The 25,076-nt window shown below is 40.2% G+C and overlaps 1 long non-coding RNA gene across 1 annotated transcript in view; it reads left to right on the top strand.

The window, feature by feature from the left end:
- Nucleotides 1-25,076, top strand: part of LOC141809821 (uncharacterized) — a 72,910-nt gene that overhangs the window by 24,187 nt on the left and 23,647 nt on the right. The window contains exon 2 of the long non-coding RNA XR_012600014.1: nucleotides 24,146-24,201. This is a non-coding gene — a long non-coding RNA (uncharacterized LOC141809821). The remainder of the gene's footprint in view (nucleotides 1-24,145; nucleotides 24,202-25,076) is intronic.

The following is a 25,076-nucleotide window of genomic DNA, read 5'->3' as shown; positions in this document are numbered from 1 at the left end:
CACAATGCCTCACTCTGTACCTGGATAGTATCATCAAGCCCCAGGAGCATGTTTACCCCCTAACCAAACATACACTGCTAGCAAATCGCTCCGACTGGCACATCTTCAAGACGAGGACAGAGAAGCAGTGGGAGTCCTGACGTCATTGAAATCAGCTGCTAATGTGTTTGGTTGGACTTTCAACTTGCCAAATCTGGGGTCAGGACGGAGGATTATGATGAAAACCAGAAATGTCAGCTCACTGAAAGCTTCCTCGAGAACAAATTCTCAGTTGAGATGTCTCGTTGTTTCATTTTGAGAGGTCCCGGCCTTCCCAAAAGTCGCCCTGTATTCTTGATTAACTTTTGGTGAGAGCATCAGAGCCTTGGTGAATCAGCTCTTGAAGAGCAGAGGGTGTAGGGTTAAAAGCTGGTTGGATCCTCCTGTATGTCATCCAGTGGTTTGGGCGCTCACTCTGACATATGGTGTTGGGTATTTTTATAATGTAATCATTCCTCCTCTTGCAACAACACTGGTAAAACTTTCTGCACGCTGAGGCAGGAATTCAGTGAAGAGCCCTGCTGACCCAGACACAGCAGAGCACAAACAATAGAGCTCAGGCCCCTGCAACACACACTGCACACATGGGCACACATTTTTCCATGTGCAACTTTTGTTAGCCGCTATAATTCTCGCAAAAGCGTCCCGAGTGACCACGTCTTTCATCTTTCGATTTTGTAGAAATAAGCTTGACTTGTTTAATTGCTGCATGCACGTGGGCTGGTTCTAGTGGGTTTTATTAGCATGGTATGTTTACTTGACCAAATGTAACCTGAGGTATTCTCAGTTGAGTCATCCTCAGCAGCCAGGGAGGGACAGGGAGGTCAGATAGAGTTCTTCCTTCCAGGAGACGTTAAAGTGACATTGATTTTGGCTTTCAGGTAGTAAAGGCAATTAAAAAGGTAGCACACGCCTGTAATTATAGCCTCTCCCTACGCGGCACCCATGTGTATCTGCTCTTTCTGTAAATATCAGCCGTAATGTACTCTGCCCTATGCATTCGATGCCTTTCTCTTCTGCAACTCAAAGAATGTTTGTTTTTGGTGTTGCTGACAAAAATGTATCTTTTGAGAGATGCATGTGGTATTTTACCTCTGAGACAGAACTATTTGGTTATAGGCTCTTTTGTTGGAGAAATGCTTCCTGACAAAGTGATGAAATGTCACCTAACCTGCTGCTGGCACCAGAGGATTGACAGCATGATTAAACAGGATTGTCTGTACTCCCCCTTCCAGCTCATTAGGGAAACACTCGCCTTGGTTTCAGGGTGCTGACAGGCTGATTCGCTGTGATGGGGTGCCCTGTGTTGATGGGCACAACGGGCACTCAGATCATGTTTCCAGCAGAAGCAGGAAGTAAGAATTGGAGGGTTCCTTTTACCAGGCCCCTTCTTTCCTCCCAGTCGTACATGGAGTCAAACTAAAACCATGTGTGTTCTCACCCTGTGGACCTCCACATACAGCCGGCATGGCTGGGCAGTCGGCAAGTGCTTGGTCTACTTAACAACATGTGATGGTAGGAAACAGTCTGCCCCTCCCTTCTGCCATTGTTATTTGAATCCCTGCTCTGGATAACTCTATAGAGGTCTCTGGGGAGAACGTGGTAAGTGATTCCTCTGTGTCCGGTCTCCAAAGACACACCCCTTCTTCTTGGAGCTTTCATTTAGGGTTAGACACGCGATTGATGTGATTGGGGAAGTACAGTAGTGTTTCCCCAGGGCCAAAGGTCATTTCCTGATATTCAAGCTGCCACGGGTTAACCAGGAGCAGATTAAGAAAAATGACTTAGACTCACAATGACAATCAGGGTATTAAGACACTGATGACTATGTGATAACATAAACCTTTTATTATTTCCGGCTACTTTTAATTTTCAAATTTCTTTTTATAGGAGAACCACTGTGTTTGTCTTTCTTATTTTAGAAATACAATGAGCTTCAAACTCTTGTGAGGAGTTTGAAGTCGCTGGTGCCTTTTTATGATCTTAAACATGAAGAAGACAAAATCTATGAAGGGATAAGAGCTACTACTTTGTCTTGTCTACTTTGGTCCCTAAATTCAACAAAGACTAGCACCTCAAAGGTCTGTGTCCACATACTATTTTTGCAGCACTAGCACCTTTTTTCTGTAAAATCCAAAGTGTATTCAGCACTCATTGTTCACAACCCTTCAAGTTTGGAATAATACAACTTTTGGACCAACTCTATACTTGTAAATGTAACTTCTCAACCACTGAACTATCAAAATTAACAGAGATAGACCTTCTTATGTTAAAGTGGTAACAGCTATAACACTCAGATTTGATTTTTTCAGGTGCACCCAACCAAGCTGGACAGCGAAATTTACGCTTAGGGGTTAAAAAAATGGTTTCAGTCTCTATGTCCCATTTCTCTATTACCATACTGAGGGTGTTGAATTCTTTTTTTGATATGTTAAAGCTACAAGTTCCACATAATAAAAAACATATTGTGGCTACAAGCGTAGGGGCTACAGGCCTGCCTCAACTCTGCCTCTTGAAAGGTCCACTGAAAGTTGACTCAGCATTTCCAGTTTGTTAATAATCATTACAAGTAAGCTTCAAAACTCTGCTTCTTTAACAAACAGTGTTAGGAGACAATGTCATGTTTATTTATTCTCTAGGGACACCTTTGTTAGGATACCAATAGTTGGTACCAGTGAGAAGAGCTTGGAAACTGAGGTGTTCTTGACCATTAAAGAGGGGGTTTAATGCTTTCCCATATGTTAATAATGATATAAACTCACATTGCTGGAAGTCGATACTGAACGTGTTAAAAATTTCAACCACTATGTTTAGCTTAAATCCCTGAAAAGGTCTATTTACTGCTCATAACAGTCTGTTCCAAATAGATTGAGACCCTCAAGAGGCAGGCTTGGCCAGAAGGCTGGCCAATCAGGGGGAAGGGGGTTTGTGAGGTGTGGAGCCTTAAAGAGACAGACTAAAACAAAGTATTTCAAACATAGGCTGAAATGAGGTTTTTCTGAAAGACCACAGTGAGAAACATTGGGATTAGAGATAGGGGAGTTGTAAATCATGTAAAGCAACTATGGTGGCACCACAGGGACAATTTTACAAAATTGCCTTTTCCCCCCTTTAAGTTTCTATCTAACATATTAATAATGATAACTACTAAGAATGCTGTACAAAATCATCCACAAACATATTTTCCACAGTTGACTGCAGTGAGAACATCTCATGTCACCTGGTTGTCTCTGGTTTAAAGTCAGAATACTTTAGCCACTTGAGGCATGTTGTGGCAGAAGAAAACCTTAAGATGAGGTATTTATGTTGATGGAAAGAGGCTGATTAAATAAAATACCTGTCTCTGCTCTCAATCCTTCCACATCAAAACGTCTGTTTACAGAAAACACAGCGCGTTGAAGGGATAATCTGTCAGAAAATATGTGTGCCACCTTTTTCTTTCTTTCAGTCATTCTCTTGGTGACTTTGCTGGTTCTTAAGTTTTAGAATGAAAAAAGCTTACTTAACCCTTGCATGGAAGAGATTACTCATGCAAAAGAAGGAATAGGCTTATCCCTCAGGGCTGCTGTGTTGGCTTTCCTGTTGCGGCCTTCAAGGCTTTTGAGGGGGATTGTCCAGGCGTTGCTCCTGCATCGTTCCTCCTCGCTGTGTCATGTGAAAGTCACCCCCAACCCACCTCCCACCATCCATTTTTTAATGAGACACATTGTATGGACACCTGTGTGCTGCCATTTCTGTTGGGATGGGAAAGGGGGAGTTGTTAAGGGATGGGGGCGTGGCAGCATTGCCAGCTTTTAATCGAGACGCGTTGACTAATCGCTTAAGGATTAGCCTCTTAGACAAGGCCTCTTTCATTCTGACACTCCATACACCGCAGACTCTGTGTGGAGATGAAGAGGGCGGTGGGTGTACATTTTTTAGGGGCTGGGGGGGAGTACAGATGGCATACTGTACCTGGATGTGCTTTGTTTGATCATGCCCGAGCCCTCTGCATGAACATACAACACACATTCACAGTCACATAACCCCAGGCTGGATCTTTCCCCCAGCTCCCTCACTGGAGACAGCCCTGCATATTTCTCACAGCAATCACACAACGTACCACAAAAGGATAGAGATGAAGGAATACACTGACACCAATCTGCCCTTTTCAGCTCTGCTTTTCAGAAAAAGCTTTAAATCTGATGTAAGCACTGCCTGACTGATATTGAGTAAGAAAACAATCGTACCATCAAACTATTCCTACGAAACACTTAACATACTGAATGGGGATGACATATTTCAGGGACCTTTGCCCTTTGCTGCAACCTAATTGCAAACAAACATACACATGCACTCCCCATACTGAGTGAGATTGAGTTTAGCATGCCGTGAATGGTTTGTGTATGTGTGTTTGAGAGTGGGCTGTGGACCTGTATATTGTTGTATGTAAATGAAGCGGGGAGACATGGTTGAGGCCCAGTTGTGCAGCCCAGAACTGATGTTGCGCAGACCCCACAGCTGTTTATCCAAAGGTTTGATGAGGTCATTTATAACACACAGTTCATCCCCTCAGATAGGCGAGTGCAGCCCCTGATATACAGCAGCGATAGAGAAAACTTTAAATTGTGTCCAATACACTCTTATTTTAATTATTTGAAGAATTTTGTATTGATCAGTTATTGTCTGTTATTATCTTCTCAATACAGATTTTCAACACAGTATCATAAAGAAAGATGAACAATGAAAACTTACGCCCCACCTCATACATCCATTTAGCCCTTACCTGGGCTAAGTGAGCTTTAGCAGGGCATAGTTTGAGGCCCACATCAGCACTATGAGGAATAAACCTTTACACCATTAAGGCAGCAAAATACATGTTCTGCATAATCTAAATGTCTTTATTTCGTTGGCCCCAAATTAGGGGCGTCCTTGCCTTACCCATGGTGTTGTCTGTTGTAACTGGAGACAAATTCTTCTTGGGACCCGGTTAAGTAACCTATTAGGCTGATGCTGGCTAGTTTCAAGGAACACTGCAGGTTTGATAGAAATCTATCGCCAAGCTTGTGGATATGAATTCTTTAATTTCAGCCCCAGTCATCCTCACTTTCCCTTGAGACACTGACAAGAAGAACTTGAAGTGTATGAATCTAGTACACAATTAAAAAACTGTATGGTCCACCTGAGGCTGTTGTATTAAAATGCCAAACAAACAGAATTAAACATATTTGTAGCCTGAATTCTATTTCTCTTAAGATGGCCAAAGCTGAACTTTCATAATGAAAGTAATGGCCCCACCTTTGGGCCACCTCTTTCTCTGTGTGTAGCATGACAAAGGTTTTGCTGAGTCAGCATTTGGAACATGACAATTGCCATATTTGGCATCTCAATCATCTCTTAAGTATCATTTTACAAACACAACAAATAGAGCTGCACGATATTGGAGAAAAAATAATATTGCGACTTATTTTTCCCTGCAATTTCGAGACTCACCAAATTGCCTCTGTCTTCCTCTGCCTCTGTGAATGCTATTGTTATTAGCAAAGAGTTTTACCATCATGATATCTGTTAATTATTGATGTTAACATATAATATTTACGTCAAATGACTATTCTCACATCCAGTCAGACTAATTAATAATTCACTCCTGTACAGAGGTTCAACCTTTTAGGTTTCCCTCTGCAACCAAGTAATATTACAGCGATTTTTACTAAAGATGAGCAGATATGAAGAAAATCAAATCAAAAATTTTGTACACCTCCTATGTTTTTCCTTTTTTTGCAAGAGATCTAAATCTATGAAAATTTTTTAGATACTTTTCTAGAACAAGCATAATATATATATATTGCATATATCCTATAACCTTGCGACATGAGCATTGCGGAAACACATACTGTGATAATGAAACAATATATTGTGCAGCCCTAACCACAATTGTATTTTGTATCCTCTATGATTTCAAAGTGTCTATCAACCTGTTTAATGACATCAAGGCCTATAAACAATGTAAATGGGGACATCTGTCACGCAACACTTAAGTCCTACTTTAATGTTATACTCCCTTTCAGCAGACTGTCTGCTACAATTTGGTGTTAGTTGCAGGTTTGTACGATAATTTGTTACCCGACAGTGTTGAAAATTATGATGACCCAGTACATATTTCATATTCCAGATCTCAGTATCCAGAATATTGCCAGGATCTGGATCGTACTTTTACATCTGTCAGAAATTATGGTGACCTTGTCTTATATTGTTTTCCAAAGCAATCAGACCATTTATTGTGGAGTTAACACATATGGTGAAAAAGACCCTATCTCACAATGATAAAGAACCCTTAAAAAAAATCCTTGATCCAGACAGTGATCCGAATCACTTCCAAAATTTATTCGCTTCTTCCTTATCCCATTTTAAACATTTCCTGAAAATTCCATCAAGATCCGTTCATTACTTTTTGAGTTATATCGCTCACAGACAAACAGATAAGCTCCCCCAAAAACATAACCTCCTTGGGCTCCAGGCTACTAAGAATGCGTATCAGACCCCAGTATAAGAAACCGCTTCAAATGCTCTGTCCAGTTACCTAAATATCCATGATAAATGTGGGGGTATTGTACCAACTTCTACTAATGTATCCCTGAGCTGTCGCTAGCAGAGATAAGTTATAGGCTTTACCTGATATCGCCTCAAGCGGCATCACTATATACATGTTTGCTGCTTTTTTTGGAGTGTTTTGAGACCTATGAGAAGACCTTGGAGTTCCCCTTTAAGAGCAAGAGTGAGATTTAGCCTGAGATAATTGAGAACAGGAGAATAAGTCTCACAGTGAAAGATATCTACTATCTATGTTGCTGTTGGTATCGCTGTTAAAATCCTAACTCTCCACTTTATCTTTTATGCCTGTGCGACTCATAAAAAGTCATGCAGCATTCTGTAATGTTGCTGAAAAATTGTTCATATTCATGGATCATTTAAGCAAGAGAAATGTTATTCTAGATGATCTGCTTCTAGTTTCTGGGAAAGTTAAGCCTCTAAGGTGTGACAAGCTGCTTTTCTTGATTCTCCATTTGCGTCGCTTTTCCTTGTGAGTTTCATGTTTCACACATCTTTTAGAGTAAGCTGCTACATACTAAGCCCTCAGTGAATGGGACACGGTGCGGAGCAAGCAGAGGCCAAAGACAACCTCGTAACATGACAAAGGAGGGCTAACACTGCAGTGGTTCTTGACTTTCTCAAAGGCTTCTGTTAGGGAAGCACGTTCCTGAGGTCCTCCATTGTTCTCTTGATTAACTCTGACTGAAGTGTCTGTTTGAACTGAGCAGCCCTAACCCAACAGATTGGGATCTTTGGAGTTTTTGTCCTTGTGTCAGATTGGTCACAGTGACAGCTTTTGTAAAGACCATGTGTGGTAGGCGGGTTCAGCTCAGGTGTACAGCGCCAGCTTCGTGTTTGCAGTTGTCTTAGGTGTTCTTCCAACCATGTACACTCTCAAGTTGCCCTGGATCAAGCAAACATAGATGAAAAAAACACACCAGAGGAAGCCGTCAGACTTAAATATTGGACTTGTACAATCATAATCTGTTCAACCTGAAACTGGATTAGAAAGTCCATTTTCTTTTTGTTGTGTGTACCTTTCAAGTCAGAATCCCTTTCTCTGTGCCGTTTGCTCTGTAACACACACTGCGGCCTGCTGTTTGTCTAGTCACAGGAGCAGCCTGGAAGCGGCTGCCAAACAGGCTCTGCAGTTTGTGTGCTGTTTCTCTCAGCTTGTGCGGACAATAGTGACAAAGGAAATAAATTAAATGTCTGTAAAGTATTGGTGGTCGAGGAGATAGAGAAGTGAGATGTAGTTTACAGCAAATGGGAGGGGCAAGGTAGAAGCTGAGGCTGCAGGATATGAATGGGTGTGTGTTTATGTGTGCGTCTGAGTGTGTTAAAAAGCTGTGTTTACGAAGCACCGAGCTGGGAACTAAGTGTTTGGCCCTCCAGGTGTGTGTGCCGGTGGTTGTCGAGGCTTGTGAGGCCCGCTGCGGAGGTGGCTACGTGACAGCGGTAATGATAGGTTGTGACGGGTGAAGACATGAGTGTGTGTGTTGCTGCAGGCAATGGTTAGCACACACACACACTCATGCGTATGCACTAACACACACATCAAGTCCAAGCTCACAGTCAACAATATACCTTATATCAGACCTCTCATCCCACGCAGCAAGAGCGATTAGTCACATGACATTGAGACGAGTGAGCACTTGCAGAGTGAGGAGGGCCAAGTTCTACAAGTCTGGGGTCAGATAATCCTCAAGCAACCAGCTTCTTCTTAAATGCAGGTTATTAAGTAAGGTAAAACAGGGTTCAAGTTCAGGTTGAGGTGTACGTCACTATAGAAGGTCAAGTACTTCTGCCTTTCTAATTCCTTATGACCTGTTGCCTTAATACGACAGTCTGTTGTACATTTATACCAAACTTTGATCATGAAATGGTCTCAGGAGAATACATAATATTTCATCTTGTCAACATGTCATCTAACCAAAAAAAGTGTCCTTTCTCAAATACTTAAAATACCACTCACTCCTAATCACTGCAACGCGAAGCTTTCACAGTGAGTGTCTGCAGCAGCTTTTCTCCATCTGACAGCGTGCTCGCCATACCTCAATGTGTGCTGGATGAGGGCTCCATCAAAAAAAGATTCACCACTGTGAAAGCAGACTTGCTGCAGAGTGCAAGACGCACTGAAAAAAAAAGGCACCTTAGCAGTTACTTGAATCAAGCAGTCAATCGGTGCCAGCAGGGCTGAACGGCTGCGTGGTCATGCCTGAGCGTGTATTCAAAGCTTCTGCAGTGAGTTTAAACGTCACACGTCTCCCCTTAAGCAATACCATAACCTGATATAAAATCACATCGTGGGACTGATCACAATTTTCTGGCCGATCACCTATCTTTAAAAAGCCTGACTGATACCGATTTTTACTTTTTATAACTGACAGCATTTACCTTCAATGTTCCAATCTTAGTTTATTGAAAACGATTTAATAATACCTGTGAAACAATAAACTCTTTAGGTTTCAACTTAAACGACCAATAAAGTGTCCTGAGTTTTAGGTCTCAGAGCAAAAGCAACAATGGCTGGCTGTCAGAGCTTCCCGAAGGTCTATAAGATCAGTTTTATATGCAAGGATGGGCCGATCGTGGATCTCTAGTCTCTGATCACCGATCCCCCATAATAAAGGAAATCGATTGGTGCATGTCTATTTGCTAGATTAGGACTCAGTGTACACTGACAAAAGTGTAACTCTTACAATGCTATGTTGTGCTGTAGTAGAGAGAGTTCGCTAACACTAAGAGCATACCAACTCTGTGAATGAAAATAGAAATGCTGCTTTGAGGCTAGGGAGGGGTACTGAATTACGTATTTTTATAGGTACTGACCAATTGTGTCTGTCATCCCGAGCACCGATTCACATAAAATCAAACGGTACCATGTTTTAGTACCTTAACACATCCTTGTGACTTTGAAGGAATTAATGAGTAGACAGTTTTCTATGCTTGACATGAACACAGCATTGCAAGTTTACACAGGATAGGCTACAAGATTCCATACATTTGAAAAATAAGCATTTTATGTTGGACTACTGTTTTTTTAATATAATGTGCTGTCTATGATTACCATTGTTTTGAAAACACATATTCCTTAAGGGCATTGTTTATCAGGTGAAGATTTGAGGCAAATATCATCTCAAGGAATGCATCACCAATGCCATTACAAGCATGACTCCAACAGTGGTAAAGCAAGTTCATCAACAGTGAAAAACCCATATTAATAAGTGTTTTCAAAACATTGGTAATCATGTAGAGCACATTATATATGTAAAAGAAAATGGTTGTGCAACATAAAATGTTAATATATTTGAGAAAAAGATCTGTTAAATTGAAAAACTTGGGATATTATGAAACAAATTAATTTTTATTACCACATAAACAGACACAAAAGTACCGAAAATTGGTACCTTCAGGGCTTGAAGACCTCCGGCATAGTGCCGGAAATCCGGCGTAGACAAACCTGCCAGATTGTGAAATCCTGCAGGTCGGTCTGGCTGCCCTCCGTTGATTTCACTCGATCGAGTTCCGACTGAACCAGTCAGGAAAGAGAGGCGGGAGCTGCAGAGGGCAGCTCCCGCCTCTCTTTCACAAACAAGCAGCAGCGGCCCAAATCCGCTACGTCATACCGTGGCTTGATGCGTATTGGTCTATGATGAGTGTGACTGGCAGAACGATCGTCCAATATGGCACTGTCCGTCTAATTTGTCAGATAAATGTGCTTCGTGAAGAGAGTAATTAATGACGGAGGCGGAGAGTAGAAGCGGCGTAGCAACCCCTTATAACGAAGCAGTGATATTGAGAGATGTTTTTGGACAACAAAGAAGCTTGGCTTCAGAGAGCAAGTTTACCACGTAATCGGGATACCCGCTCGAAAACTGCGCCGCCAGCGAGTCTGTAATCACGCAATCGGGCGCGCATGGATGTATTTTTCATCCATGCGAATTTCAGTAAAACCGTCACTCCTACTAGCGACTTCGGCGGGTTGAATTATTTAATTGTAGTTTTCTGAAACGGCATCTGAAATACTAAACCCATTGCAGTATGAGACTACGACACCACAACTCCCACGAGCACTGCCTGCACACAGTGTTTGCTCATTGGTCCCTTCGCAAAGTCTTCTACTGACAGGCGCCCCACACGCGCTGGTCTCCAGCCTTCGTCTCGGACACTGTGACAGCTCCCGGTGTTTAGCGCCTGATAACGTGTTTTAAAACTTCACTCGCGTCTTGTTTGCTCTCTATGGTAAACGGATTCTGGGATTTAAGTCACAATCTAGCGCCAAATATTCCGTAACTTGTTAAAAGTGAGGACATTTATCAGATGGAGCTCATTTAAGCTCACAGTGCACCGTTCTCGCCAGTGACACTCACCTTGAGCAGGGGAGGAGGAGAAGACAGGAGGACACGTAGAGAAGTGAAACTGATCATAGATATGAGAAGCCGTAGGAACAGTATTTAAACCTCCTAATAAACAAACATTTTAAAAGTTATATGTAAAAAGTTCACTCTGGAAATAGTGTAAACAAACCAAATCATTCTAAATAAATGAAACTTATGGTCCAGTGTGACTTATGTAGGCCTACGTTATTTTCGTCTTCATGACGCATTTTTTTGACTGATACGACCTCAAAAAATGTATGATAGTACTGCGAAGTGACTTGTAGTCCAGAAAGTATGGTACTTAGTTTATTAGTGAAAAATTACTGTTGTAAATAAATATTAAAGTAGACAGTGTTTCTAGAAAGCATTTTCAGTTTAGTTTTTATTTTTTCAATTAATCTTCAACCTTCACAACTTTCATTGAATGCAATATTATGCTCCTCCTTTAATTACTTTGTTTCAATAGTCTGCATATTTTCATATTTAAGGAGCACAACCATTTCAGAGCTGAATACTTGATTTAGGTAGTCTTTATTTGAGTGTGCACAGGGGTCATTTATATTTAAAAAGGTTTTAAATCTATTTCAGGTAAACTTTAGCATTTCATCATCCGTCTTGATCATATCAAACATAATTATCCAACAACAAAATTGTGGACCCTACCAGAAGCGATGGCCACAGGTACTTATGCTGTATCGCTGACTGACCTTTTGTGTGAACAAAAAATTAGTGTTACTGTGTTTAATGTTGTTTTTATTATTATTATTATTATTATTATTATTATTATTATTATTATTATTATTAATAAAAACAAAACTAAACGCAGTAAACCCCCCCCCCCCCGCTTTCAGGCACAGGATTTTTTCCTGCTTCAAGCCCTGTACCTTTAAGTACTAACAGCAACTGCCAGATTCAGTTCCGTATCCCATAATATGGTAAAGGTGTCCATCCCTGTTCAACGCTGCACTGAAACCATAAGAGTCCATTCCCACTCCACATGGGAACGCTCCCTTTCTCAACCCTGCTGTCAAATTGAGGGCAAGACGCTCCTGATTAAGTATGGTCCACCATTTTTTATTTATTTATTTTTTACCATTGAAAATGATTATTTATAAAAATTGTTTCTGAGCAACAATTATTCTGTTATTCGGCCCTCCCTTCCAGGGAGGCTGACATCTTAATTTGAACAAGCTTGGATGTTATATTTTATTTCTACCAATGCCTTTCTGCGAAGTGCCACAAAAATTACAGACTGTACTTTTGGAAATCCGAACTACCAGGCTACATTTCAGCATCCATGTAGACATTAATACCAAGGCTGGTTTTATTTGTAGCTGAATGTTGAAAAAAAAGAATATTAGGGACAGAAAACATTAGTGGTTGAAGCCAGAGGAAAAACCGACCGACTGCCCCAGAAAAACTGTTATGAATTCACATTTGTCTCTAAAGAATGCGTTTTCATGCCCCAATGTGTTTTTAGGAATAATATTTAAGAGGATTAGATTTTGGGGACTTCATTTCCTCAAAGCTGAAACTCTGCAGATGTTAACATGAAAGTCTTTTTTTTTCAAGAGCATACCTGGAGCTCATAAAATTGAATTCTCTCCTGTCATTTACAGTAATGTGCGGAGATAATGGTATTGCTTGACAAAGATGCCCATTGTTGTGGCTTGTAGAAAGGCCCTACATCTCGGGGAAGTAGAACTTTCTGCGGCTAGCCACCCCCTCACAATAAAGCTCTCTGGAGGACCTTCCAGTGCCGGGGCGTTCCACATTGGTCTCACCACTCCGGCCGCATCCGTTCGCCCAATTGGTTGCTTCTCTGTTCTGTGAAACCGCAATATTTGAAAACACACACACAGAAAAGAAGACACAGTAAGGAGGGGAGACAACAGGCCGGCTATTGTCTTGTCTTACGTGGGAGCTACTCATGTCTGCATGTCTGATCTTAGAGTATGAGCTGTGGTTTTGTGTAAGACAGTTGCTGCTGCTTTGTATCATGACGCTCTTGGCTACCATTGAGCCTTTAAGAAATAAGATGTATATGCATAATGACACAGGAGGAAATAAATGACTTTTCAAGAGCCTAAAGTAGTTTCTCAGAATGGTGACATTCCACATACCATGCTCTGCAGCAACGCTTTAAAAATTTAATCCGTGACACTTGGATAATGGGCGGCCGCTGCTTTGGTTTCGTAGCTTTTGTCTACCAGGATCAGACGCCATTGTCAGGTGCATCCCTGTAAATCCTTGTAAGATTATTTTTCTATTACATCTTGTATTCTGAATTGGAGTCTTAATGGAGCTGAGTTCAAAGAAGTGAAGAGGATATTTCCTGCTGTCTCAGGGCTTAGAGCTACTTCAAAGCCGTGCAACTGTTGACAGCAGCTGGTCTTCTCAGGAGCTTGACTTTATCCTACTGTATGAAAAAAGCTACTACTGCTTTTGTCAGTCTTCAACAATACAACACCATACATCCTGCCATGCACTGTGGAAGAAGAGCTTTATGATTTGGATAGTATTAAGCCATCTGGAGAGATATCAAAGCTTTCTTCATCCATCTCTTACTGTTGTTTTTTCTTCACTTCATTTCTTTTCCAGCTCCGTAGACGGCCGTGCCTTGAGGCAGTGTCATCGCTTATAGTTGTGATTTTGTTGGCAGAAGAACAATGGTTTAGTTTAGGCAGCGCATTCCTGATTATTGACACACTGGTATGGAAGAGGATTAGTGAGTGCCTTGGCTTTCTGAGTCTTCAGAAAGCAACACCTGGGCATATCCATGACAACAGGCATCACAATGAACAGTGATTTCGCCACCAACCGGTTTGACAGAGAGTCGGTGGCAGTGCTTGTGCAAGGAGGGTCACTGAAGAAGGAAAAAAATGAAAATGCTTGCTTGACATTGAGCAAACGGAGCCCTTGCAGAAGCTTTGTGCTACTGTAGAGAAACAATTTTCTGCTCTTCAAAAGAAGTTTGTGCACGTTCCTGTCACATATGTTCTGTACCAGACGTCATAAAGACTGGAGGTGGGAGTTTACGCTTTCTGCAAGACGAGCTGGTCCCATTCTGACAGCCCTGATTACCTGAGTCCAGCTAACCCACATGTGGTCTGTGGTGAGATGGTCAGATAGCAGAGACTGAGGCGGCATTGTGAGCTGACAAGCAGTTCTGCTGAGGGTCTCCTAATGACCTGTTCTTCAATCTTATCAGCAGGAGCCCACAGGACCCATATTAGGCATCCTGGTAAAGGCTTCCACTGACATCATGGCCTCTTGGGTCTACTGGGGTCGTATGTTCTTCTTTGAATACCTGCAACCGGGCTTTACAAGGAAGTCTTAAGAATATGACACCACATATTTACTAGAAATTTGAAAAATAAGTGTTTCTGTATGGATCCTTTTTAGATTCTTAAAGCTCTATTTGGATAAAGGGAAATTGGTATCCCTAGATCTTTACATTTTACTATATATCAGAGTAGGAGGAAGTCAGTATAGGGACTGTTTTGGTTTTTTTTTTGCATGGGCCCTTTTTGTGTTTTTCCAAAATACAGGCACAATAAGTTGTTTTAAATGTTTAAAAAGGACATGGTGGGTTCAGGCTTGGCAAACTGGACATTTCTGACACATCATTCCCCAACTCCCTCCCATTTTCCGGCTCTGTCCACAGCCCTATCCACTTCAAATAAAGATGTGTAGGAGCCTAAGAATTTTATAAAAAGGACATGATAAAAGGAATTTCACAATTTGAAACTTAATTTCTATGTCATTAAATCTTCTCACATCTTTCAGTGCAATTAATGGTTATATTTATTGCAGCTCTTTAAGTTTTAAAATAATAGTCCTGTGTAAAATCATTACCTGCCTTTTAGAGGAACATTCTGTCAACAGCTATTTGAATATGATTGACGTGTTGTTTTCTTTAGGGCTAGGCATGTTGTATTGATAGATCTGGTAATTGGATCACACATTTTCAATACTATCATTAGTGCAGGCCAGAAATGGAGGTCATATGTCATGGCAAAGCCACATGCAACTAGTTTGGGCTTTAGCTAAATTGTTTTTATATATTTATTTTTATCTTGGACTTGAGAATAAAGTTGTATCAAGGTTAAGTTTGTTTACATTGGCATACTGGCATAAAACCACTTTAATGGAGCAATACTAAGGACTGATGGCTGGTGATGGTAGCTCTGCTTACAGTAGCCACACTCTGAAAACCATTTTCATATCACGCTCTTGCATCCTCTGTGATCCTGAGCTTGGCTGTGTTCCATTTTATTTTTTTTTCCTGGTTGTTTTTTTACTCTGTTTAGGCGACTTTGCCAGTTGGGATTAAAATTTCCATTCAAATGACTTAGAGTTTCAACAAGGTGTAGTTTAGTTCTGGAGACTAAGACAACATCACACTGTTCTTGATACCACAGATTAGGAAAAGTAGTGTACTTTCCATTCAGCACTTTATGAAGGACACATAATGATTGAAAGCTCTTTTGGAGCAGCTGTTGTGGTTAGGGATGGGTACCTTTCGTATTTATTCTTCAATATGTAAACTTGCAACGCTGTGTTCATGTCCAGCTTGGAAAATCGCCTACTCTTCCACTCTCTCACAGTCACAAGGATGCATTTAGGTACCTAAACATGGTACCTTTTGATTCTACATAAATTGGTATTCAGTACTTTTGACAAAATTTGGTCGGTACCTATAAAAGTACCTAATCCCTAGTTGTGGTCTTGTGCTTACACTTCTGCTCTTTGTATACTGCTCAGTGTATATGTATCATTACAGAGCTAAACATTGGTTACTAGCTTGTACTAGAGCTGAACATTTGATTCATTTCTAATATGATCTGCAGAAACTGAAATCTAGGCAAGTATTCATATCTTAGTTTTGGGAAAAAATATTGTATTAGACTGCATATATGCCACATTCACAAGGAAATGTCTCATTTGAAGATATTAAAAATCAAAAATTAACATTGAATCACTTGAAAAGAGTAAAAAAAAAAATCCACAAGTGGAATAACAAAATTTTTCTTGTTAAGTTTCTTGTATTAAGACATTATTCTTATCAAAGAAACATTTTCCAGGGTGGTTTTACAAATTGAATGAGACAACTTCGACTAAAAACAAGACAAAAACACTTATTTTGATGTCAGTTTTTGCAGAGTGGCTGTGTCAAGAAGAAAACGTGTCAACATAATGTTCCTGCTAAAGCATCCTACAGCTGCCTGTAACCTAGCAGAAACTTTATCTCAAAGTTCTCAAACTGTTACTAACAAGCACTGATAAGTGAAGTATTTAGGGCATTTGACTATACTGTCATGTGCAGTCAGATAGCACTCCAGACAGCTGAGAAATATGCTCCATAGGGGAAAACCCAACAGTTTGGAGCCTGTTTGAGTCATGTTTGCCAACAACTCACTTTTGGCTCACCTAATGAGTATGAGAACTGAGATCTCAGGAGGTGTTGCTCATCTATAACTGTGGTAATAAGTTTGAAAGGCTCCTATTTGATGGATTACTGAATTATGTTGTTATGACTTTCTAGTGCATTTCAGTACAGAATGCACTGGTGTCATAAATTAACACTAGAAATTGTATCCACTATTAAGAAAAATTTAATGCCTGGTTTATTTTAATCTTTGTTTTTTCAAAACTTCTTCTTCAAAACAGGCCTTCCCAGTCCATCACAAAAAGCAGCAACTGGAAAATTCTGACCGTCACAAGAAAAGAGAAATAAATCTTCCCAAGAATTCAAAAAGCTGAAAGGGTCACCTGAGAGTAAGCGTGGGTGGCTGCTGAAAATAGACTGTAAATTGTGAAAGAAAAACAAACACAGAATGTTCTTCCTGATAGCTGAGATGTCAAAGAGACATAATGTAACCAGAAAAGGCTGAGGGGTAAAGCAGAGTGCAGTGGAACCAGACCTGGCCTTGTCCAGGAGCCCTCCCGCTCACAACAAGTGGTTTTGTTTGGCACTGTCCCTTTGTTGACACTGTCAGGTTCTCATGCCTATTAGGTTGCTGTCGACAAATGGGCACCGTGATGACATGCCCCCTGTACAGTGCTGCTGACTGTGTCACTGTTTAATTATCACCTCTTCAGAAAGGTAGACTACTTGAGAAAATGCTAATGCTTCTTTTTTTATCCAAAACCATCAGCAGTTTACACAAATGCATCAAGAAGTAATTCTGGCACTTGTGAAAAATGCTTGACACATTTCCAATGAACTCATTTCAGATGTTTTATGATGCTTTAAGAGTAATTCTCTCATCTTGAATCAGTGTTTTAGCCTTGTCATGCTGATGAGGAAGTCCTGTATATTTTTTCTTCTGATGGCTCATCCCTGCGTTGGCACTTTGGCACTGGCCCTTGTGGAAACTGAATTCCCCTGCCAATAATGAAGAGCTTTACAGGCCTCAGCCCTGATCTTATGGTGCAAGGCAGCGTGGGAAGTTTGGTGAACTTCCTGACCCCACGCACTACCACAGCACATTGACCCTCATCACGTGTCAAAGGAATGCTCTGTGCCTTTTGTTTTAACATCCCAAACACTCATGGGGTTGAGAGCAGTTTTGCATACTATAGAATGATCACTAGCTTGGCATTTTACCTCCCCATTCTCCTCTAGTGTTATTCCCAAACAGGATTTGCAGGCAGCTCTCTTCTGCATCTTTTAAATCACTTCAAACGCTACTGAAGCCTTTTTCACCCGAAGCGGGCACCCAATCTAATGGCATCATTTGGGCCTGCACACATCCAGAGAATCAGCCCCTTTTTTTATGCTAAAGGTTTTGTGAACAGGCGAAAACAAAAGGCCCGCCCAGTGAAGCGCATCTCTGCTGGCGGGCTGAATAGAGGGGCCCCTTTCATGGCTGTTTATGAGCACCCCTCTTCAAAAACACACATACAAATCACATCCAATTCTCCCAATGGCTCCTCTGATACGAGGATGATGGCAGCCAGAGGAGGGGAGGCGGCAGGAATCTCGCGGTGCCTCTCCCTCCTCTTTTCATATGTTCCAGTTGATGGATTTCAACTCGGTGTCACCCCATCTTTACTATCAGATTCATGGGTTTGTTTTCATGAGTTTCGTCACGTTACGTAAGAGCAATTTGGGTATCTGCGTTGACAACATCATGAAAGTGGTTGATCGAACAGATGCTGGACAGAAGGCAGAAAAAGGCGCTTTGATTTAATGCTTGATGCTTTTGCTTAGAGTATCTCATTTGATTGTTTTGATTTTGAGTTTTTTCTTTTGGTTGGAGCCAAAAACTTGCTTTACTGATCTGAAAAAGTGATAATTTTAAAAGTAGCTTCAAATATACAAGACTTTATTTTCTAATAGTTGAGTTGTCATTGTTGTGATTTAACATCTGATGGCTGTAAGTTTTTTTTTTTTTTTTTTTTCTTTTCTTTTCTTCTTTTTTTTTTTTTTTTTTTTTTTTTACAATGAAACGGTATTCAGATAAAACAACTGTTAATTCCAGTTTTTGAGTATGTAGTGATAGAATATTAGAATTTAAATGTTTAGGGTTCAAAAAATTGATAATAAGATTGATGATTATTATTTTCTACATTGTTCAATTGAATTCAATTAGTTTTGTTTATTTAATTGTCACATTAGTTATGTACCAATTTCCACTTAGTTCAGGCAAGCAAAGAAACCAAACAAGAGTCCCCAAATTAACTCTGAAGCCAGTCTGGAAGTGTAAAGATCTGCAGTTCCCAGAATGTCCACTTGAGGCTTCTAACATAAGTACAGTGATCCCTATCAGAGCAACTTTACAAGGTTTTTTTTTTTTTGTTATTGTTTTTTTAGCATATTTATTTATTTATTTATTTATTTATTTATTTTCAATTATTTCTATTTATTTATTTAATATTTTATTTTTTTAGAATTTATTTTTATTTATTTATTTCTATTTATTTATTAAGTATTTTATTTATTTTTTATTTATTTTGAAACAAAGTTAAATATATGTTAAATCCTCTTTTTAAAAACTTTTTTGTTTTTGGTCTGAATAACTTTTTTTGCACACACTGTACAAGATAATGATTTGTTTTTTTAACATCCTTGTAGATTTCAACAATAAGCTTTGTACTAAGTTTTGTATTATGGGCACAGTCAAGTTGACTTAAATGCAGACATGTTCTAACTGTTAGCTCAAGGCTTGCTGCCCAACTCAGCTCAACCACTTTGTATTTTTAAGTTGAAGAAAAAATAGTGACATCAAAACACCTCCTTAGAAAACAATGGATGATGTCACTGAGACTATATCCATCTTTTAAACAGTCTACTGGGAAAACCGATCAAGTTTCAAGCTGAAGCCTCTGTGGTTGAGGTACAACATATGTTTTGTCTTTTTGTCTGTTACACCTTATATATGATGCCTAAAGTTCCTAAGATTTATCCTAAAAAAAGTCTGAGTTTGTTGATCTTTTGCAGCTGAGAGCATTGGACTAGTTTTCCAACAGCCTATACGATAAAGTTTAGATGGCAGTTTCCGACCATCAGCCGCTGTCTGCAAAGTAAGGTTTTATTGCTAAGTGAACTCTCTTTCATTCTCATAATCAAAACTGCCAACGCTTCATCAGTATTTTGTTTCAATAGTCACATTGTTTCGCTGGTAAACTGTGTCACATGTTGCTGTCAAAGTGTGATTTATATTGCTGGGCAATTAGGACACAGAAGTGTAATTAAGTGTGACTGTAATGCTGTGGTTGTATTGGCAAAATAACAAATGCATGGCATCCAACACACCTTCTGAAAAAATCTTGTGAGCTCAATCGATTCCCAGCCCATAGCAGCATCACCGAATAATTGGTATTTCCATTATTGCACAATATCAAACTCTCACTGAATGGGGCTGAAAAGAGCACATTGTGGATAACCGGATGCTGATTGGTCTCGCTGCAGGCCTGAGTCTCTGTGACAGTGTACACATGCTCACTGGAAGGAAGAGAGAAACAAATTTCACTCCCGTGCAAACTTGTGGATGCATGCCTCTTTCCTTGGGTCGGAAAGGAAGGTCAGAGTGCTGACAACCTTTTAAACAGATTGCAAGTCATCCCACCATGTTGTAGACGTTCCTGTAACTACCTTTTCCGCTCTGTGTCACACCTTGCTGAACAGGTAGGGTTTGATGGACAGGAGGAATGCAGGCCGAGAGATTTGTTTTGTAATAGCAGTCCATTCTTTGGGTGTACTTAAGCAAACAGAGCGGCGCTATGTCCTGTTTTTTACGGGTTTCACACGTCACTGTTCAAACTTACAAACAGGCTGGTCCCTTAGAGTACATGGAGGAGAGCAAACAGAACTCTAATACTTCACCACAGTGACCTTCTGCTAACTTCATGTGCACACAAATACACACACCTTTTACCAGTGCAGTCAGGCATAAAGTGCTAAAATTATCTGCAAAATTCACTTTAATCTTACATTTTTGTGTGTGTTTTTGTGTGTGTTTTTGTGGTGTGAGTAGATAACAAAACCACAAAAAATGTGAGTCATGTTCACTTAGAAAAAATCAGACTTGCTCAACTCTAACGGTATGCTTTGGCCCTTGTTATTTTTTTAAGTTAATCCAAAAACTAGAAAAGCACTCAGAGAAAACAGACCTCTGCCAAGCATATTGTGATTGTCATGCAACACTTTAGTCCTACTTTAATGTTATACTCCCTTTCAGCAGACTGTCTGCTACAATTTGGTGTTCGTTGCAGGTTTGTACGATAATTTGTTACCTGACAGTGTTGAAAATTATGATGACCCAGTACATATTTCATATTCTGGGTCTTAGTATCCAGAATAATGCCAGAAACTGGATCTTACTTTTACATCTTGTCTTGTATTGTTTTGCAAGGCAGTCCGACCATTTATACACATATGGTGAAAACAGCCCTATCTCATGATGATAAAGAATCCTTTAAAAAAGATCCTGGCTCCAGACGGTGATCCAGATCACCTCCAAAATTAAATCACTTCTTACTTATCCCATTTTGAACATTTCCTGAAAATTTCATCAAGATCCGTTTGTAACATTTTGAGTTATGTTGTTCACATAGTCTCCCAAAAACATAACCTACTTGGCAGAGGTAATGAAAACCCCTAATTGTGCTTAATGAATGATTTTCCATTGTGCACAAATGAGAAATTAACATTACTTTAATGCATCCCTGGGCTCATAAATGTGGGCGTTGGGTGCTCTAAGTTATGTTTAAACTGTGTATGAGCGCCCCATTCTAGGCTCCTTGCTCCTAATTGAGTGCTACCTTAATGTGTGTGGGTCAAATACTCGGAAAAACTGTGGGAATTCTGTGGGAAAGTTTTAAGGCTCATAAAATGATGGATTTTCAAGTGCTCCCCAAATTCCAACAAAATGTATTGAAACACTGCAATGTCTATTTTCATTAATGGCATGGAAAAATATGGAGGAAATGTGTAGTGCTCCCTGGTTGGTGCACACCGCCGTGCGTCTCTGCCTGATTTAGTTTATGTAAGCATGTGTGAAGTAGCTGGGTGCGTATGTGTCCGGACTTGTGTGTCAGTGCTGCCAAGCTCCCTGCCATGCTGAACACGGAGGAACCGAACAGCTCCTACTGCTTCTATAGATCCCTTCACAGTCTCTTCTTTGCTTCTTTTTACACTTGTTTTAAACCTGCCTGAGATATACGAGGCATTCCTTTGTGGTTGTGTAACATGATTTGAGGCGGACAGAGAGAGAAAGAGGGAGAGAAAAAAAAAAAGAAAGAAAGAGGAAGAGGTTTGTCCTGCTGGGTTTCGTGTCCTACTGTGCACTCATATTTCTCAGCCGGCTCCACATTTGTGGGTAGCAGGCTTGTCGTTGGCCTCCTCCGCTTTCTCTGTGGCCTACCTTAATCTCTCCCGTGTACTGTAAACCGCCACTAATAACCCTTAACATGATTAAAGCAAACATGTTAATAGCAGCCTGCCTCATTATCGTCGCACGAGGAAAACGAGGCGCTGAAATTCACCTCTATAATCATACTTTGGATTTAACCAGAGGACACGATAACCTGCTTTTTTTGGTGTTTTTTCTTCTGGCACACCAAAAACCAAACTCTGGCTGAAATTTTCATCAAAATGATACAAACATAAACAAGATTTGAGTTTATTTACACTAAAGAAAAGTATGTATTTAATATATTCTGTAAGGATTTCTTTCTGCTTTTTGTAAAACCAGGCAGCAACACTAAGAGTTAGGCTTAGGATTGCATGACGGGTGTTGCTCTAGAGGGTGCTGTTTACTGAGGAAACCTGCTTCCCTCACCCATCGTCTCCACTCCTTTCTCTTAATCTTCAGCCTACTGCATTTAAAAAAACAAAATACAAAGCAGCATTAAAAAAATCTTTCACTGTTAATAATCTGAAACATGTCCTTCTTGGATCTTTGATTTATGCCCAAACAAGCAGATACATAAACAAAATTGAAAAGACGAGATCCAACACCCTGGGGGGAAAGCGAGACAAATAATATGAAAATTAATTAATTATCCAGTCATTTCCAAAAGAATGAGTGGTATTGTGCTCCAGGGCTTTTTTTGACATGACATTAGACCACTGTAATCCTTCTCTGTGCATGCGTGTGTCACCTGTGGCTTCTACTACACACACACACAAACATACAAATGCCCGCAGATGTTTACACAAGTTTCACACAGCCGACAATAGCAGATGATGAGCTGTCAGTCAGACCACCTCCACTGGGGAAGAATGTGTCCGAGGCGATGGTTACACCTGCGCTGTCTGTGGTTTCCTGCGGCGGTATTGCAGGGTGTAATCCCTAACATTGCTTGTGTTTATGCTTGTGTTTTAGTTACAGGCCTGATACTCGCATGCTTTAGAGCTTAGATGGGACTTCTGCTTCGCTTACTCCTCAGCCTGGCCCTGAAGGCATCCTCCCCATGCAGGCTGCCACACACAGGCTCATCCTCTGAATGTCTGAAGACAGGAAACAAACACAGTAGCTTTCAACATGTCATACGACTTCGCTCACTTTTCAGACATACTGGAATGAATGGACGAACGTGATTTCTTTATATCTGAGAAGTACTGATAGTTGTTTCATGAAAGCTTATCTAAGCTCAAACTCTGCTCTAAATTTAGTACATGCAAAAGATATTTTCTGTTATTTGGCTGTACCAGGACCATTTACGGGAATCGTTAAATTGAATCTGCTTCCTTTTATACTCCAAGTATTTGAGGAGGTCTTTTTATGTTGTTTTATATGGTTTGTATTTCGTCACGAGTGACGCCGGCAGCACCACTGAGGTCATGCATGAGGGAGGAGAAACTTTGTGTGCCAGTGACTGAACTCACTTTATATTTTAGTAAATATGCTAAATTTAGAACCCAACCACAGCCAGAAGCTCGTCCCCAACTCCCTGAATGACACACCTTTCGAGAAGTGACTCCAGACATCTGCTATTTTTATCATCATCTCCGTTTTTTCCCCTTGTTTTTGTTCCTTTTTCTCCTTCTCTTCCTCCGACAGCCGCTCTATAAATGATGCGGTCCTGGTTTTCATTTGTAAGATTTGTTGGGTGGGTTATTTTAGAGATGATCCTAATTCCCAATAAAGGAAGTACATGCTACGGGAGTGTTTTTGAAAACACTGTGCTCTGACGTTAGTGGCAGCAGAGAACCAGTTACAGGTCGTCTCTGCTTACACACCCTCCTTTCACTGCTTCCAGAGGTCTGAAGTAATGGTGGCATTTCAACCTCTTCAAAGTAAAACGGCCAATTGGATAATGGGATTTGGTTTGCCATTCTGGGGAGTAAACCGAGCTGTGACGGTGCATAAAGTAATGTATGACAGTTTTCACATGAGACAAAGCTTGAGGTTCTTCTTCTGTATGATGTGACTGATGAGATCAACCCTTTGCTCACCTCTTTTTTCTGTCTCTGACCCGTTGTTGTTAAGCAGCGCTGTGCTCCACAAGTAAAACCAGTTCCTGTTTCGTGGACACTGGTCTTAATCTTTGAAACTTTTTTGACTGGACCTCAAACTACATCCCCTTACACTGTTTTCATTAAATAACCCTAGCTAATAGGAGTGAGAAGTTAATCAAATATTAAACTAAAATACCAAGCATGTAAAGTGATGTTTGTTTTTTTCTTCTTTTCTTTACAGATAAAAGTTCCATATTTTGGATGAGTCGACCTTTGATACTTTCAAGTCATGTCATGGTGAGTAATATTCTCTTAAGATGAATGTACTTTTAGCCCTTTGGGGGTTTTTTTTGTTTCGTTTAATGCTCTTTCAATTTCCACCATTGCTTTGAAAGAGTTAATCCAGGCAGTAAAATCCTTTGTTTTTAATTTCCAAAAATGTAGTCATTCTGCTTTCAAATATCTACAATTTTTGGGGGTTACATTTACACCGGTTTGGCTTAAGATTAATTACATCTGAATGTCCTAGGTTTTTTTTCTGAGCTTTTGTGTCTTAATTTAGAGATGGAACTGTCGACAGAATTAGTTTATGGGTACCAAATTAGGTACTTTTAAAGGTACCAACCGAATTTTGTCAAAAGTACCAGGTACTGATTCACATAAATTCAAAAGGTACCATGTTTAGGTATCTAAATGCATCCTTATGACTGTGGGGGATTGCAAGGTTATAAGTTGAAGATGTTATGTTATGTTAAACTACATAGACTGAAAAAAGTACCAAAAATTGGTACCGTTGAGAACCGGTACCAAATGCCAGGTACCAGGCCTTGGTACTGTATCGCTCTAAATGTGAAAGGTACCCATCCCTAAACAGAATATAAAACTGAGATGAGGGGATGAGTGATTGAGGTGGGTAAAGGAACCTAGGTTATGATCAAATTTTAGCTGCCTGCTTTGAGGACGATAACCTCTGAATTTAAAGCACAGCATTTAACAGCCAAGCAGAACAGATGCCCCATTATAGAAAAATTAAAAAGTATTTGTTGTTTCTTGTTTTAGGCCCTTTACAAGAAGGCCCCACATTAAGTCTCCTGAACAGCTATATCCTTTAAACAGTACACATCTTGACACAAAATGTTCGCAGTTTCCAGCCTCCTCCAAAGTGCAACTTT

The sequence above is a fragment of the Halichoeres trimaculatus genome, unplaced genomic scaffold (assembly GCF_033239565.1).
Source record: "Halichoeres trimaculatus isolate MK-OKI-2021-1 unplaced genomic scaffold, fHalTri1.1 fHalTri1_scaffold_20, whole genome shotgun sequence".
NCBI lineage: Eukaryota > Metazoa > Chordata > Actinopteri > Labriformes > Labridae > Halichoeres > Halichoeres trimaculatus.
This window is presented reverse-complemented; position numbering and strand designations above follow the sequence as displayed.